The sequence below is a fragment of the Harpegnathos saltator genome, unplaced genomic scaffold (assembly GCF_003227715.2).
Source record: "Harpegnathos saltator strain DR-91 unplaced genomic scaffold, Hsal_v8.6 scaffold59, whole genome shotgun sequence".
NCBI classification, from domain to species: Eukaryota; Metazoa; Arthropoda; class Insecta; order Hymenoptera; family Formicidae; genus Harpegnathos; species Harpegnathos saltator.
In genome coordinates this window covers 1,625,482-1,640,886 of record NW_020230415.1, presented here as the reverse complement: position 1 = coordinate 1,640,886, position 15,405 = coordinate 1,625,482, and the positions used below count along the sequence as shown (strand labels likewise).

The 15,405-nt window shown below is 45.0% G+C and overlaps 1 protein-coding gene across 2 annotated transcripts in view; it reads left to right on the top strand.

Annotated features, from left to right (window-relative positions):
- Positions 1 to 15,405, top strand: part of LOC105189168 (cytochrome P450 4C1) — a 45,676-nt gene that overhangs the window by 14,794 nt on the left and 15,477 nt on the right. The window lies entirely within an intron of this gene.

Here is a 15,405-nt window from a genome sequence, read left to right as displayed (position 1 = left end):
AATGCCACTAACAAATTAATTATGCAAAATCACCCCGATGATGAAAGGTGAGGGAACTCACCTAAAACAAGCACCCCGAAGAGAACAGAAAGATACTACGTCCTCGTCGTTGTTCCTGGGTAACGCTAAAAGTAGTTTCTCGGAAAAATTCAACGCTATCTATCACAATGAAAAAAATTGTTTCCATAAAAACTTCACGTAAAATCTAATTCTGCAATGAAAAATGTGGGTTCTCATTTGAGATTTGAACGTTATCACCCACCCTACCCCGAGGGGGGAAGGGAATAACTGTTAGTTTTTTAAAAATATTTTTAAAAATATTGAACAGGTATTTTTTTAGTTTTCAATCCAATGATCATTTCTGGAGAATTGCAGAAAATCTAATTTTTTACGATTACAGCGCCATCTATCACGAGTCAAAAAAAAAGTTTCGGACAAAACTTACGTATTTTGTGGCGTAGAATCCGAATCTGCAATAAAAAATGGGGGTTCCCATTTAAGATTTCAAAGTTGCCCCCCATCCCCACCCCCTGGGAGTGGGGTGAGAGGTCGAATTTGATATCATTGGATGTCCCCCTTCGAGACGAACAAATTTCATTTTTTCTAATCCGACCCACTTTTTCTAATCCGACATATAGTTTTCCAGATATTACGATTTGTCAGGTTAAATGGGACACCCTGTATATAAAAATTATAGGGTGTATCCCCTGCATCGGAGAATTTGGGTTAGAATCCCCAGAGTTACTGTTGTCTACTTTGGTATCCATCAGTAATACTTTCTTAGTTGTACGTAATTGTATACGTAATCTACATTCCAAACGATTTTTATTAAAGATCTTATGATTATTGTTTGTTTTTATTTATTGCAATTATTTTAGTTTATTATTTCAAATTAAAATTTATCCATAAGAGAGATAGGAAGGAAGAAGATAAATAGACAGATAGATGGACAGATAAATAGATAGATAGATAGAGAGAGGGAGAGCGGGGAGGGGGAGAGGAGAGAGAGAGAGAGAGAGAGAGAGAGAGAGAGAGAAAGTACAGGTAATACGAGTGTTCGAAAAATATTGGGTTAGGTTATAAATCCATAAAGTGTTTTAGATATAAATGATCAATTTTTTTATAGAAGATAATTTTATTCAATATATTCAATATATTCGCCGTCTTTCCACTATTTTTCTCCATCTTGATCTACTATCATCTTTTTCATCATCTTTTAAACAGCGGCATAATTCCTCGCTCAGATAACTTCCTGTCTTTCTTAGCGAAAAACTATTTTAAATTCTGCTTGACTTCTTCCTCGAAAATGAAGCGATGTCGATTTAAGGAATTCTGTAAAGAGTGAAATAGATAGTAACCTTAAGAGATAAGATCTGTTGAATATGCGAGATGCAATAAGACATCCCAATATTTTCTGGGTTTGCAATAATGTGTGCGATCTGGCGTTATCATGATGGAAAATGACGCCTTGCCATTCATCCATTCTGAACGCTTCTCATTGATGATTGCGTTAAATTTGTCCAGTTGGGCATAGTAGACATCCGAATGTAGAATACAATACTTTTTCAATCCCATCAAATTGAGAGTATAACCTTGTTTAAGTGAAGTCCTGCTTTTGAACTAGTTTATAGCGGTTCACTTCCCACTCGATCTTTTGCGCTCGTTATTGTAAACAATCCATTTTCCATTGCTCGTTATCGCTTCAGAAATGGGCCGCTCTTCTCGCTTTTTCTAAGTGAATTGCTGATCGAAATATGTTTGAATAGATGAATTTCATTCAATTCATGCAGAACGTAAACATTGAGCCGGCTAACGTAACCAACTAAATGCAGATTTCCTATGCTTGATTTCATTATTTATAAAACCTCTGCAATTTCCTGCATCGTGTAACATGAGTTGATTTCGATTAACATTTTCGCTTTATCGCTGTCGATATCAACTGATCGGTCCAAGCGTGATATATCTTGGATATAAAAATCTTTGGAACGAAATCTTGCAAATTTCTTCTGACACATGTATTCTTTTACGGCATCCTCACCATATACCGCGCATATCTTCTTACAGATTTGCTTTTATAAAATAAATAAGTATAATATGTCTAAAACATCCGTTTTAGTTATCCATCTTTCAAATGACGTTGAACATACAAAACACAACCGATCTTCATGCTGCTTATTCCTCAATGCACATTGAAATGCCATTTTTCCAAATCATTATATACCTCCAAGATTTTGACTGAAGATAACGTTGTTTAGGCTCAGTTTCACAACTTACTATAAACAGAATTTAACTCGTTAATTCTAGTTTAGAGAAAAAGTTGCATTTCACAACTGCCATAAATCACAGTTAACGGTGATTTCCTGTAGTTAAAGTTAAACCCTCAACTTCGGATGTTTAATGAATTTAAACAAAGTTTAACACTCATCAATTTGAAACCACGTTCCAATATTCATTGTCAGTACTGAATATACTTTATAATATATGTACGTAACACGAGTTATAGAACTTCAATACTAGCAATGGATATCGGAACGCAGCTTATGAAATAAAATTTATTTAGTAGAATTTATTACCATCCATAGAATTTATTATCATCCCGTCTTTACGGAAAAAAACTACAAAAATACGAAAAAGTTATTGGTATACTATTGAATGACTGAAGTTCTTCAATAGTATTGCAGTAATTTTTTCATATTCTTGTAGTTTTTTCTTGTAAGGACGCTTTTGAGGTTATGTTAATGTAGTATCACGATTTTTTTAATATGCCGAAGAAATTAAATGAAAATGATATACAAAATAAGGAATAAATATACTGATAAGAGGCCTGTTCGTTTTGTTTGCATTGCTGAACTGGTGCAACAAGTTGAAGTGAGAAAACCTATAGTTTGTCTCACTTTAACTTAATGCACCAGTTCAGCAGTGTAGACAAAACGAACAGGCCTAAGGAGACTCGGAAGTGTCCCTCACTGATTTTAATAAAACTTGCATACTTGTAGAACATCAAAAAATAATCGACATGTATTTTCTTATTTCTGCAATGATGCGGGTTTTTTTTCCTTTTTATCTTTTTTTTGACGAGGAGGAAATCCATCATGGATACCCCAGACCCTCGGGGAAGGGCTTGGGGTTATGCCGGACTCCTACTGGGTGAAACCTCCCCTAGTGGCACTGCGAAGGGACTTCTTCGGGGCCCCGGAGCCGCGTAACTGCAATTAGGGCCCCGAGTCCAGACGGATATGCCGTCGTCTTTCCCCGCGGGGTGGAGGGAGGGGGGAGGCGAGCCGAGGCTCCTCCTCAACCGCTGCTCCCCCTTTACACCTCCGCCCCGTCTGTAGTGCTGGAAAAGGGGAAGCTGGCTGAAACCCGCTTCAACCGCCGTTCCCAGCAGATGGGGCGCCGACCCCTAGTCGCACAACCACGAAAGAAGAAGGCCATACTAGGTGGCGACGGGATGCCGTGCATTCGAGACCTGCATCTTATTTTCGTTCCACAGAAAGAAAAATATCGAAAGCGCGGTAGTCGCTAGACCGGGAATCGAACCCGGGTCTTTCGCTTGCCGGCCGACTGCTCTAGACCACTGAGCTATCTGACGCTCCACGCTCACGACACTCTCCTCTCCCCAGATAAAGTTGAGAGATGTCGTTCGGAAGTGACATCTCTAGTGCTATCTCGAGCGCACGGCGACTACAGAGAGAGGCATTATTACTTGTACCTAGTGGTACAAGTTGGTGGTCTCTCAAAGTCAAAGGTTGCTATCCTTTAAGACCTGCTGTCCATGTATGCCGGCCTCCACCGTTGCCCCTCCTTATTTGGTGCAAATCATAGAAATAAGCCCCAAGGTCCACGTCATATTTTGGCTGCCCTCGGGTGCTTGGACACGTTTTTGCAACGCGCCGAAGGGGGATCCACCATGAAAAAAAGAGGGCGTACTAGGTGGCGACGGAACGCCGTACGTTCGGGAACTAGTCCCGGATGACAGCCACGAGGTAGGGTGGGAAGCTGAAGTAATCCTCCATTGCTTCCACCACCCTATCCCAGGGCAGGGTGTTAAACGCGTTGGCGATATCAAGTGATATCGCCACCGCCACCCTGCCCTCCGTCATGATGACCCCCGAGAGGGACTTGAGACCTTTCGCGTCGATGATCGACCGTCTCTCTCGGAAGCCATATTGGCCGTCATCCAGCTGTGGACCTACCCGGGCCATATGCCCCACGAGGCAGGCAGCGATAACTCGCTCAAACAACTTACCCGCCTCATCGAGGAGGCATATGGGCCTGAACGCAGAGGGAGAATCCTCGGGCTTACCCGGCTTACGGAGGAGGACCACGTTGGCTCTCCCCTAGACTGGAGGGAACCTGTCTTCCCAGGCAATGGTGAAGATGTTCGCCAACCTATCCATTGTATGCCCCGAGGCCAGGATGAGGACACGACCGTCAGGTCCTGGGGCTTTGCCCCTCTTGAGCTTGACGGCCCCGGCCACCTCCTCTTCTGTGACACCCCAGTATCTCCCCCTGGTATTCGGGGGAGAGCGGTCTGTAAGGATCTATAGGGTCCCCGTCACGGACGGGGAATAAGGTCTCCATGACCTTTGCAATGAACCGGGGGTCAAGCATCTCCGCCAGAGGGAGCGCTCATGGTTTCAGCTTTACCATAACAATTTTGTATGGGCGCCCCCACGGATCCGCGTCCAATCTCAGGAGGAGATTGTCCCATCCTTTATCCCTGGCCACCCCTATAGCATCATGGACTTGGCTGCCCTCCGATACTCGTGCCGGGCGGTCAGTATGACCTCGGGGCTAGAATCCGCGTTATTGCGGACACGCCTGAAGGCCCGCCTGAGGTGGAGCGATATACGTCGGAGATCCGCAATCTCCTCGCTCCATCATCAGGCGGACCTTCTGGGACAGGACCTGGTTTTGGGGATAGCCGCGTCGCACGCCTGTACGTCTATGCCCATGACCTCCGCAACTGCGGAGTCCTGGTCCTTGCCCCTCTTCCAGTGGTGGCCAGGTGGAGGCAATCAGGAAGACCTCAAGGACCTCTCTGTCGAGCTGGCTTATCGCCCACCTGATTGATCGGGGAGGTTCTTCCGCGCGACCGGGCCGCAGACCATTGGGGGTGGCGGAGAGGACCATCTCTATATAGAGATGATCGGATAAAGACTCAATTTCCTCCGCCACTCTCCAGCTCTGCACCCGCTCAACAGCTGCAGGGGATGCCCATGATAGGTCAATAAACGACTCCCCCTGCGGCCCAACGAACGTCAGTTCTTCACCAGTGTTGAGCAGGTGCCCAATTCCGCGGCCCAGTCCTCTACTTCCTCCCCCCGCCTGTCACTACGACGGGATCCCCATAACACCGACTTAACGTTGAAATCCCCGGCGATGATGACAGGCCCCTGTAGGAGTCTTGTTCTCCTCCCGATCTCAGCGAGCCTGGACCTGTAACTCTGCAGATCCAGGCTCTTTGGTGAGGCTCTGGGGTGAGGTAGACCCCGACCACCGTCAGAGCCCCCCACCTGGCCATCACGTACCTGCCCCTCCTGCCTAGAAACGTGTTAGGGGGGAATTGGAGTTTGACCTCCAGACTATTGCGGCGGAGCCCAAATTGTCCCCGAACCATCTAGGATGGTTAACATGTTGACTGCCACGGAATTTTTCACGATTCCGGTCTAAAGAGTCAATTTGATTTAATCATGTTATATTATTAAAAACTTTAATAATAGTACATAGTAATAATCAAAAAGCTTAAAAAATGTGTTTTTTTTTAATATTTTTTATTCTCTTTCCTGAGGCCATCTATTCATATTTACACTGTTATGCTACGAGTTTCCTCGTAGCTGTATAAATATGGCAAGTAATGAAGGGACGAGATAACTCGTAGTAGGCAAGTAACTCGTCCTGGGCAAGTAAACAACCTACGAGATATCTCGTAGTTGGCAGTCAACGTGTTAAGAGGGACTTCGAAAGGCTCCGCCACTATTCCTAAACCTGCACTGCGCTCCGCCAGGGTATGCTCAAACAAGTGTTGAGCCTGGCGGGCGCAGTGCAGGTTGGCTTAGAGGAGCTGGATGGTCATTATTGATCGTCGACTACTACGACTTTCTCACCCGGCTCCTCCTGCCCATCACTACCATCGTCATCTCAAGGACGCATTCGCTTCTCCACTCTTTTCTCGACGTCCATGCTCTCTTCCTTTCCCCGTGCGTTAGAGGGGGGAGGACAATGGACGGAGAAGGAGAGGAAGGAGTCATCTCCCTCCCCTTATTTTCCTCCGTAATTGGAGCAGGGGCTGCGGTTTTTTCAGGCACTGCTGCTTCCGCAGCCTTCTGCTCCTCCTTTTTCTTTTGCTTAGGAAGGCGGCACGCCGGTCCCCCCATGCGGTGGCCGGCTAGAACTCCCGCCGCTGCGCACACTTGACATTTGGCCCGCGCATCACATTCCCTGTCCTTGTGTCCTTCTCCCCCGCATCGATAGCAGTTTTTGCTGCGGTTGGTGCTGCTGGTACAATGCTGTTGGACATGGCCCTTTTCTAGGCACCTGTAACATTGCAAGGGCCTAACGTCCAGCAGCTCAATTCTTACCTGGGTCCACCCGACAGCCAATTTGCCCTTTTTAACAGCCTTCTTCGCGGCTGCTAGGGGACATTGGACCCACAGCGATCCTGCTCTATTAGATGTGATCCTAATTTTACCAGTTTTAATTTCCTGGGGATCATACCCTCCTTCCTTTGCTACCGCTGCTGCCACTTCTTCCTCCGTCGTGGTAATTTCTACCCCTCTCACTCCGAGCTCCCCCATCTTTTGTCTAGCAATACCTCTCTCAACTTCACCGCCAAAAGGTCGGCTTGGTCTCGGCCGTTTTCCCCTGGGATATCCAGTACTAGCGCTCCTGTAGTACCCTGTTTCGTTTTGATCCTGGAGATCCCAAGGTTATTAATATTTATTTTGGCTTTTGCTTCTATCAGCAATTCTTTATAATTGCTTTTGTTCGCCGTCATAGTCACCGCCGCTGTATTTGGGACCCAGCGTTTCGGTTTCTTCTTTTTCCCTGCCTTGTTATCTGTAGGCTTGATGGGTTGCCGCATCATTTGTGCCTTCCTATCCACTTCTACCTTCTTCTCTTTCCTTCTCTCCTTTCTTCCCATCACCCTCGACCAACTTTCCGCCATGGTAGAATCGGTCTTTGCCGGTCCCTGACTGGGATGTAGAGGAAAGTTTTGGTGCGAGAGAGGAGGTGGCGGAGGCTGGCGCTGTGTCCTCCGTTGTGTCAACTATTTCCTTGTTGCCGCCATTTTTCCATCCTTCTTCTTCTCCCCCTTATTTTATTGTGCAGAGGGTCTTTGTATAGGAACCTTCTTGGATGTTGTCGGTATCGTTTGCTCATCCTTCCCTTGTGACGTCCACATGACCATAGCCTTGAAAACCATGGACGTCACCCTGTCTTCCAACCTCCCCTCCTCTCTTGTATCCTCTGGTCTTTTGTTCCTGATCTTGGTCTTAACCGAGATATCCTGCGTGATTCTCAGACCTTGTTTGCTATTTTCCCGAGTTCTAACCTTTTCCTCCTTTTTTACGGGATGTACATCCCTCAGGTTCACTTTGAGAGCTCCCGGTTCTATTTCTATAACCCCCACATCTAATTCATCGTCGCTATCCGCATTAGCGACTGAGGGCATTACCCTCTTCCTGCTGAGGTGGTCCTCCCCTCTTCTTTAATTTGTTGAGGGGGGTGGAGGAATCTGAGGTCCAGTTGATGAGGCCTCTCTGAGAGGCTTTTTAAGTGTTTCTTTTTTAGCTCTTCCACCTCTTTCCTCATCTCTTCATAGGAGATGCGGAGTCGCTTGTTCTCCTCACGCACCTCCTCCAAGTTCTGCGCGTTCTCTCCTCCTTCCAACGCAATCCTCTTGCTCATAAGAGTTGCACCAGCCGTTATGGCCGCCGCTGCGTCTCTTAGAACCTTAACATAGGTCCCTTTTAAATTCAGACCTAGTCGCTATCCCTAACACCTGTCTTGCCGCATCTAGGACAGATGCCGCTAGGTCATTGGAAGGTGCCTCTTCCAACTCTTCCGTATGCTTTTTAAGCTCCGCCTTGTATTTATGGTTATTACATAAGTCCTGTAAGGATTCCGCCGGGTTCTCCATATTTTGGAGCAAATTTTCCTCTTTCTTTTTCTTAAGAAAGAGGAAGATTCTTTCTTCGCCATGAAAGCCTTTTTCTTTTCATACTTACCAGTTGTGACTGGTCTATCCCTGGTACATAAGGCTTTCACTGCGAAGGCCTCATCGTCCGTTTCCTCATCCTCGTTGACAGGGATGTCCCATTTGAATGTCTTGGGTAGGCTTTCCACCCTGTCGGGTAACGTAGACGGGGAGATCGATACTACAACCTTGTTGGGTGTCCTTGACCTGGACCTAGAAGGGATCCTTCTCGTCGCCTCAGCAGCGCGTTGGGTGAGATTACGCGTACTCCTCCTTTCTCGCAACTGCTCCAGAGATGAACTCCGGAGTGCTTCCCTTCTAGCTGTCCGGCTTGTACCGGGTTGGTTTGCAGCAACTGCCCCTGCTGCATCCTCCACGTGTGAGCTGGGGAGGACCTCCAGCTCTTTCATGTCGTGTTTCTTGCCAAAGTTGTCATAAGTGTTTGGTCCAGATCCATGTTTAAAGAAAAAGTGTCTGTCATCTTGGTTTGTTCCCCACCACCTCGTATGGCTCCGTCGTCCGGGCATGCCCGCATCCCCCCGGAAAGGGGGAGCCTCCGAGTTCTTCCAGAGGAAAGACATATGACGCGGGCCGGCGAAATGTTACATCGCCGTCACAGGTCTCCCGCCCCCTATACGCGCCTTGACCACCATTTCTGGTAGCCAGACCGCTTTCAAGAGTCTCACACTTCCGACCATGTGGGCACCGTACGAGGCGCCTCCATGCGGGGGCCCCATGAAAGGAGGAAGGTCACCATTGGTGTCGCACCCCACCGACGACCCTCTCCCCCAAGACAGCCAGCGTGCTCGCGCCACCCGAGGATCCGGCTTTAGGGCGATGCGATCGCCGTTCTTCGGGCACAGCACCTAGAGTGTCCTGCCCTGGCCTCGGAATATATCCGAGCGACCCGGAACACCCCTCAACCCCCCGGGTACCATGAGGGGTTCCAAACCCTCATGGTGTGCAGACCCGGGTGTGGGTTTCTCCCTTCGCCCGGCCGTGACCGGGACGGATGAGGGCAAGCGGGGAGGTGCACCTTCTTCGACTGCCGGAGCACCAGCGTGCAATGCCTCCGAGAGTAAGGTCTTCTTATAGGGGCTCCGACCTTGACCTCAGAATACATCCGAGCGGCCCGGAGCACCCCTCCACATCTCAGGCACTATAGGGGGAGGATCTCCATGCGGTGGAGCCCTGGGTGTGGGTACGTCAGACCGCACGGGTTAGAAAGGAGTCCGCTTTCTTCGGCTGCCGGAACACCGGCGTGCAATGCCTCCGAGAGTGGGGTCCCCTTTCTGGAGCGAGTGTAGAAGAGGTCGCCCCCTTTGGCTGCCGGAGCACCGGCGTGCAATGCCTTCAGGGGTGATGTTCTCCTCCCACTCGTTCTGTGACCAGTCTGGTCGGGACCAGGCTGATCAGCCAGCCTGGTCGGGCGCTTTTGGTCTAGTCCCTCCGTATAGATCACTCCGGCATGGTAGAACCTGTCAGGGGCCTAAACCCCCACCGGTACAGTTCTGTACATCACTGGGACCTTCAAGCCCCCCACCACGACAAGGTGGCGCCCACGGATAATGCGGGGAGGATAATGCGGGTTTAACCCATTAAAGGCCATGATATCGTAATACTTGATGTTAGAAAAGTGTCGTAATCAAAAACAAAAATACCCATATTTTTTCTTTTTTCATTTACATTGCTTTAAACCCTTTTTATAAACAAATTGTATAAAAAGTCGAGATTTTGCAAAATAAATAACGGCAATCGATTCTATTAAAAAGAAAAATAAACTTCTGTTCTTGAACAATTTTTTCATCCGAGTCCTATTTTCACTGCAAAATGGTCATAAACAAATTAGAATGGCTTCGGACCATGTCTCCGTGAATAATGATAATACATAACTTGATATCAGAAAAATGTCGTAACCAAAAACAAAAATACCCGTATTTTTTCTTTTTCAATTTACATTGCTTTAAACCCTTTTTTATAAACAAATTGTATACAAAATCAAGATTTTGCAAATTCGGGGTGCTTTTTTTGTGAGTCCCCTTCTCTCTAAGTGAGTGCCTCTCGCAAATCAGGATGATCGATTCAACAATCAGCACCGCTAGAGTGCTACTTTACATGTGTCTTGCATAATGTTACTTTACATTGCACACAAATTTTGTCATATGTTTTTGTGCATTTTTGTTTCTTCTTTATTGTCTGTAAATTGACTTTTTTGCCTTTTCCGTATTTTTATCGTATGTAACTCAGTTGATAGATTAGATTACTGCATGATTCGTTTTGGCACAGTTCGAACTTTGTTAACGTTTTCAAAATAGTATTCACAGACTTCTATTGCTACATCTTTTGTTCCTTTTTTATCTCAAACCTCTTGCATTTGTTAAAGAAGCTTGTATTATTCTCATGAACAGACACCATGTCCATTTTTTGGTTAGAATACAAGACAACAAAGCATTAGCATGTTGATCGTGTTGATCTACACCACCCATATGCTGATTGTATTTAGAAAATGCATGAGGAAATTGTATTTCTTGTTCACCACAATCTTTGTATCGATTCATCGTTACTTTAGGATATATGCCGTAGTGGGTTGACAAAATCGAAACAGGCTTAGAATCCATTACTGTGATATAATTGACCTTGGAATTCGTATCGTAAAAAGTAACACATATTCCTCTGGAAACATATTTAGACATGTTAACATTAACTTTTACACGATTTTGTCTAACTGTGCCAATAGCGCGTAGTCCAATTTTTTTTAAGTAAATTATCAAATCTGGTGAGGTAAAAAAGTTATTGAAATATATATTATATTTATGCAATTGATCCTTAGGAACGGTTTCTAGAAGTCTTTACAATATTTGCATTACAACTTTAGAACCGACATCGATCATAGTTCGACATTCGATCATAGTTCTTTAGATTATGACAAATACAGAGTCAAAATGAAACAATTCAAAATAACGGATCTAATATGGCGACTTCAAATGGCTATCTTTGATATGATATTATGGATTTTAATTTTGGAAATATGATAACAAATTCGTGATCAGCGACCCAAAAAATCTCCATGTACCTTTTTTGGTAACGGTGAGGAAATCCTCATGGATACCACCGCCCCTTGGAGAGGGCGAGAGTTATGCCGGACTCTTACCGGCTAAAACCCCACCGGAGTGCCTACCAGCTGGGCCGGAGTGAGGGAGTCGGGGAAACTACGCCGGCATTCCCTCCCCGACACCCCGGTCCTGGGGCTCCAAAAGAGCCCTTCGCCCAAGTGTCTTGCCCTTCCTTTCAGAGGGGCATGGCGCCCCGACCGGTTTCCCGATCGAGTTGGCCTTCTGGTCTCGAATCATGGAGAGAGGCGACACTCGCCCTCTTTTCTAGGCCTCCCTCACTTATGGAAGGGGACGAGGGAGTGGAACCCGGCCCCAACCGGGTTACCCACTACCCTTATCCACCCCTTACCGAAGCACAGGGGGGCAGCCCCGTCAAGGAGGAGCGGAAATCTCCTCCTCCTCCCAGGAGCTCCTCCTGCCACTCAGGAGCTTAGTGGCCCCCGTCGGCGCGCAGAGGCGAACCCTAAGGGGACGAAGCAGCCTCCTCCTTTTCAGAGGAGGCTATTCCTCGTCCGACGTACCCCCAGGGTCGCTATCTACCCCCCTTGGCGCACGTTGCCACCTCCGCCGTGGTATTCGGCGGGTTCAGCGCTGCTCGGCGATCTCCTCCTTGGACATCACATCCTCGGCGAAGGAGACCGCCGCCGTCCAGACCTGCTTACTCCCAAACGGACAAACCTCCAGCGTGTGCTGCACCGTGTCCTCCATTGCCGGGCAATAGTGGCATCGTTCCGTGGGTTCTTTCCGGATTCTATGCAGGTACCGACCGAAGCACCCGTGCCCGGTCAGCACCTGCACCACCCGGAAGGTGAGTTCGCGTCCCCTCCTGTCCACGAAATCAGCTAGACAGGGGCGGATGACCTCGGCCGTTCGGAGCCCGGGCACCCGAGAGTCGAGCAGCATTTGCTGCCACTGCTCGAGCACCCGGTCCCTGGCCTGGGACCTCAGAGCCGCCACGTCCCTGACCGTTACCGCCTCTTTCTCACCGCGGAGCTCCCTCACGCGCCAGTATACCTGATGGCGTTCTCGCACCAAGAGCTCTACGGGGGAGGGGAGGCCGGCCAGGATAGTCGCCACCATGTAGGAAGTGATCCTATACACCCGGATCGCCCTGATGACCACCGGCCGCAATGCCTGCCGAAGCAGGAGCTTATAGCGGTCAGTGGCTATTAATCGGGGCGCCTCGTACAGGGCAACCGAGACGACCACCCCTATAGGCGGCGAGCATGCCAACTTGGGCCCCCTGGTTCGGCATCAGGCTGATAAGTACCAGCCCGACCTTGCGGACCCGGAGGGCCATCCTCATGTACCTATTTCTGTCGAAATTAAAGGATTTTGAACATTTTTGTCCACCATATTGGATCCGCTATTTTAAATTTCGGAAATTTCATAACAAATTCATAATAAACGACCCAAAAACATAAAATGAACAAGTTTTGTTACGACTGTTTTTATAGATTACCGTAAAATGAATTTTTACTGAAAAATATATAATTCTATACAATTTGTTTATTTACTGGATGCTTAAATAAAAAAAATTGCCATTTTACATTTTTAGCATGTATATCAATACCTAATATATCTTAGAAATAAAAAAATTCGGACGAAGATAAAAAAACAGCTTAAACAATTAAAAATGAAGAAAGAAAAGGTGAGATTGTGGGATCCCATTATGATTCAAAGGGTAAAATAACAACGTATGAAAATTATTAATAGGTAATTAAATAATTTTCAAACCTTATTAGTTATGAGTGATATAAAACCGGTTATTTGCAAGAAAAACCACCTGAGTTTGAAAATTTCGTAGAATTTTGTTTCAAAGGTTGTATAGCATTTTGCGATTCCTGTATATTTATAACAGTAATAAGATATGCGTGGTGCAAGAAATCTTTATGCATGACATTTTTTTACGCAATATCAATGCTGTAAAAATTATTCTCAATAAATTAATAATTTTAGAAATTGAGAATACATAAATTTCTAGGATAATGAGAGACGAGGGGATTCATTTTAATCAAGCACTCCGAATAATGAGAGGTGAGGGGATTCACTTTAATCAAGCACCCCATTAAAATAAGTACAGAAAAAGGTTTAAAATCGCTCTGCAACCTCCTCGTGGTAAATCCTTAAAACTATAATTTTTATAGGCTTTCTGCAGGCATATTTCGAACCATGAAAGAAGGAGGGCGTACTAGGTGGCGACGGGACGTCGTGCGTTCGGGACCTGCATCTTATTTTCGTTAGAAGAGAGAAAAATATCGAGAGCGCGGTAGTCGCTAGACCGGGAATCGAACCCGAGTCTTTCACTTGCCGGGCGACTGCTCTAAACCACTGAGCTACCTGACGCTCCACACTCACGACACTCTCTTCTTCCTAGATAACGTTAAGAGTTGTCGTTCGGAAGCGACATCTCTAGTGCTATCCCGAGCGTACGACGACTACAGAGAGAGGCATTGTTACTTGTACCCAGTGGTACAAGCTGGTAGTCTCTCAAAGTCAAAGGTTGCTATCCTTTAAGACCTGCTGTCCATGTATGCCGGCCTCCACCGTTGCCCCTCCTTATCCGGTGCAAATCATATAAATAAGCCTGGGGTCGACGCCATATTTTGGCTACCCCCTGGACACAGGACAGGAATTTTTATAATTTTAATCGTCATATTGGATCCACCATTTCGAATTTTGTAATTTTGACGTCAAATTCGGAATCAGTTGTATCAAAAATCCTCTGGAAGTATTTTTTTTTGTATATTATAATATATGATTGTTTTCTGTTTATGTTTGGAAACCACCCATAACGTTTAAGGGGTGATTTCTAGCCTTAAACCCGCACCATTGCAGAAATAAAAAATATGTATCGATTATTTTTCGATGTTCTACAAGTGTGCAAAGTTTCATTAAAATCAGTGAGTGACACTTTCTAAGTCTAAGTAAGATTCCTTGTGAGATATGGCTTTAGAACACATATTATTTTCATCTGAAGATGAAGATCTTGAAAATTTCACTTATCGACGACCGAGAATTATTTAAGAGATTTATTTAAGAATTATATTAAGAGAGAAGATGACCATTATATATTGAAGAATTTGACGACGTTGATTTTCATGCACGATTTCGTTTATCCAAAGAATCTGTTACTGCAATTCCAGCACAAATCGAGCGACTTGTTTTCGTCTTTCTTCCCGCTCTACTTCCGAACATTTATTATTAACTAATCACAATCCATATTTGACAAGAAGAAGACATCTTTAGGACTTTCTTTGTATAGACTATAGGTTTACATAAACTACGATTAGAAATGCGACGTGGAACGCAACGCAAGTTTAACCATGACGTTAAATGTAATAACCGCTTAACTAAGCTTGGCTCAAACTCGAATTTGTGAAACTGGGCCTTACAGGTCCAAAATTATCTGTCGCTAAAAATCGCACGGATTTATTGCTCAATATAATATTTTAATAAAAATTAGAAGAAATTAATAACTATTGAAATGTGGGCATGAAGCACGCTTTCTATTTAATGAACATATATACGACGCTTCAATCGACGTTGTGCTATACATTAACAAATATATCAAATGAATATTATAAATTAATAAAATAATAAATTTATATATATACAGTCCAATGTATTTGATAGTTAAACAATAAAGTTGTAATTAGTGTAATAACATATGAAAAAATATCTTACACTATATGTAATAATAACTTCATATACAGGACATTTGATAACTTATGTGGCCATAGCTAATATAGGCATAGCGCTGATTGATATAAAAAAGTCAAATATCGATTTGCGATAATCACAATATTGAGTTATTAGTTATAGAAATCTAATCAATGAAAGCCCGTCGAGAGGACAATATTATCTCAGGGAGCGTTCATTCATCAGATTTCTATAATTAAAAACTGGAAAATTATTGCGAATATTACTAAATAGTATGTGATATTTATATTTGTATTAATTCGTTCTATATCTCCACGAATTCCTCAGAATAAATATGGGATACTTTGTATATTTTCGGAAATTTACAAATATTTGTAAGGTTATTGACAAATTTCTAATATTTTGCAAAGGATGTACCCTATTGCT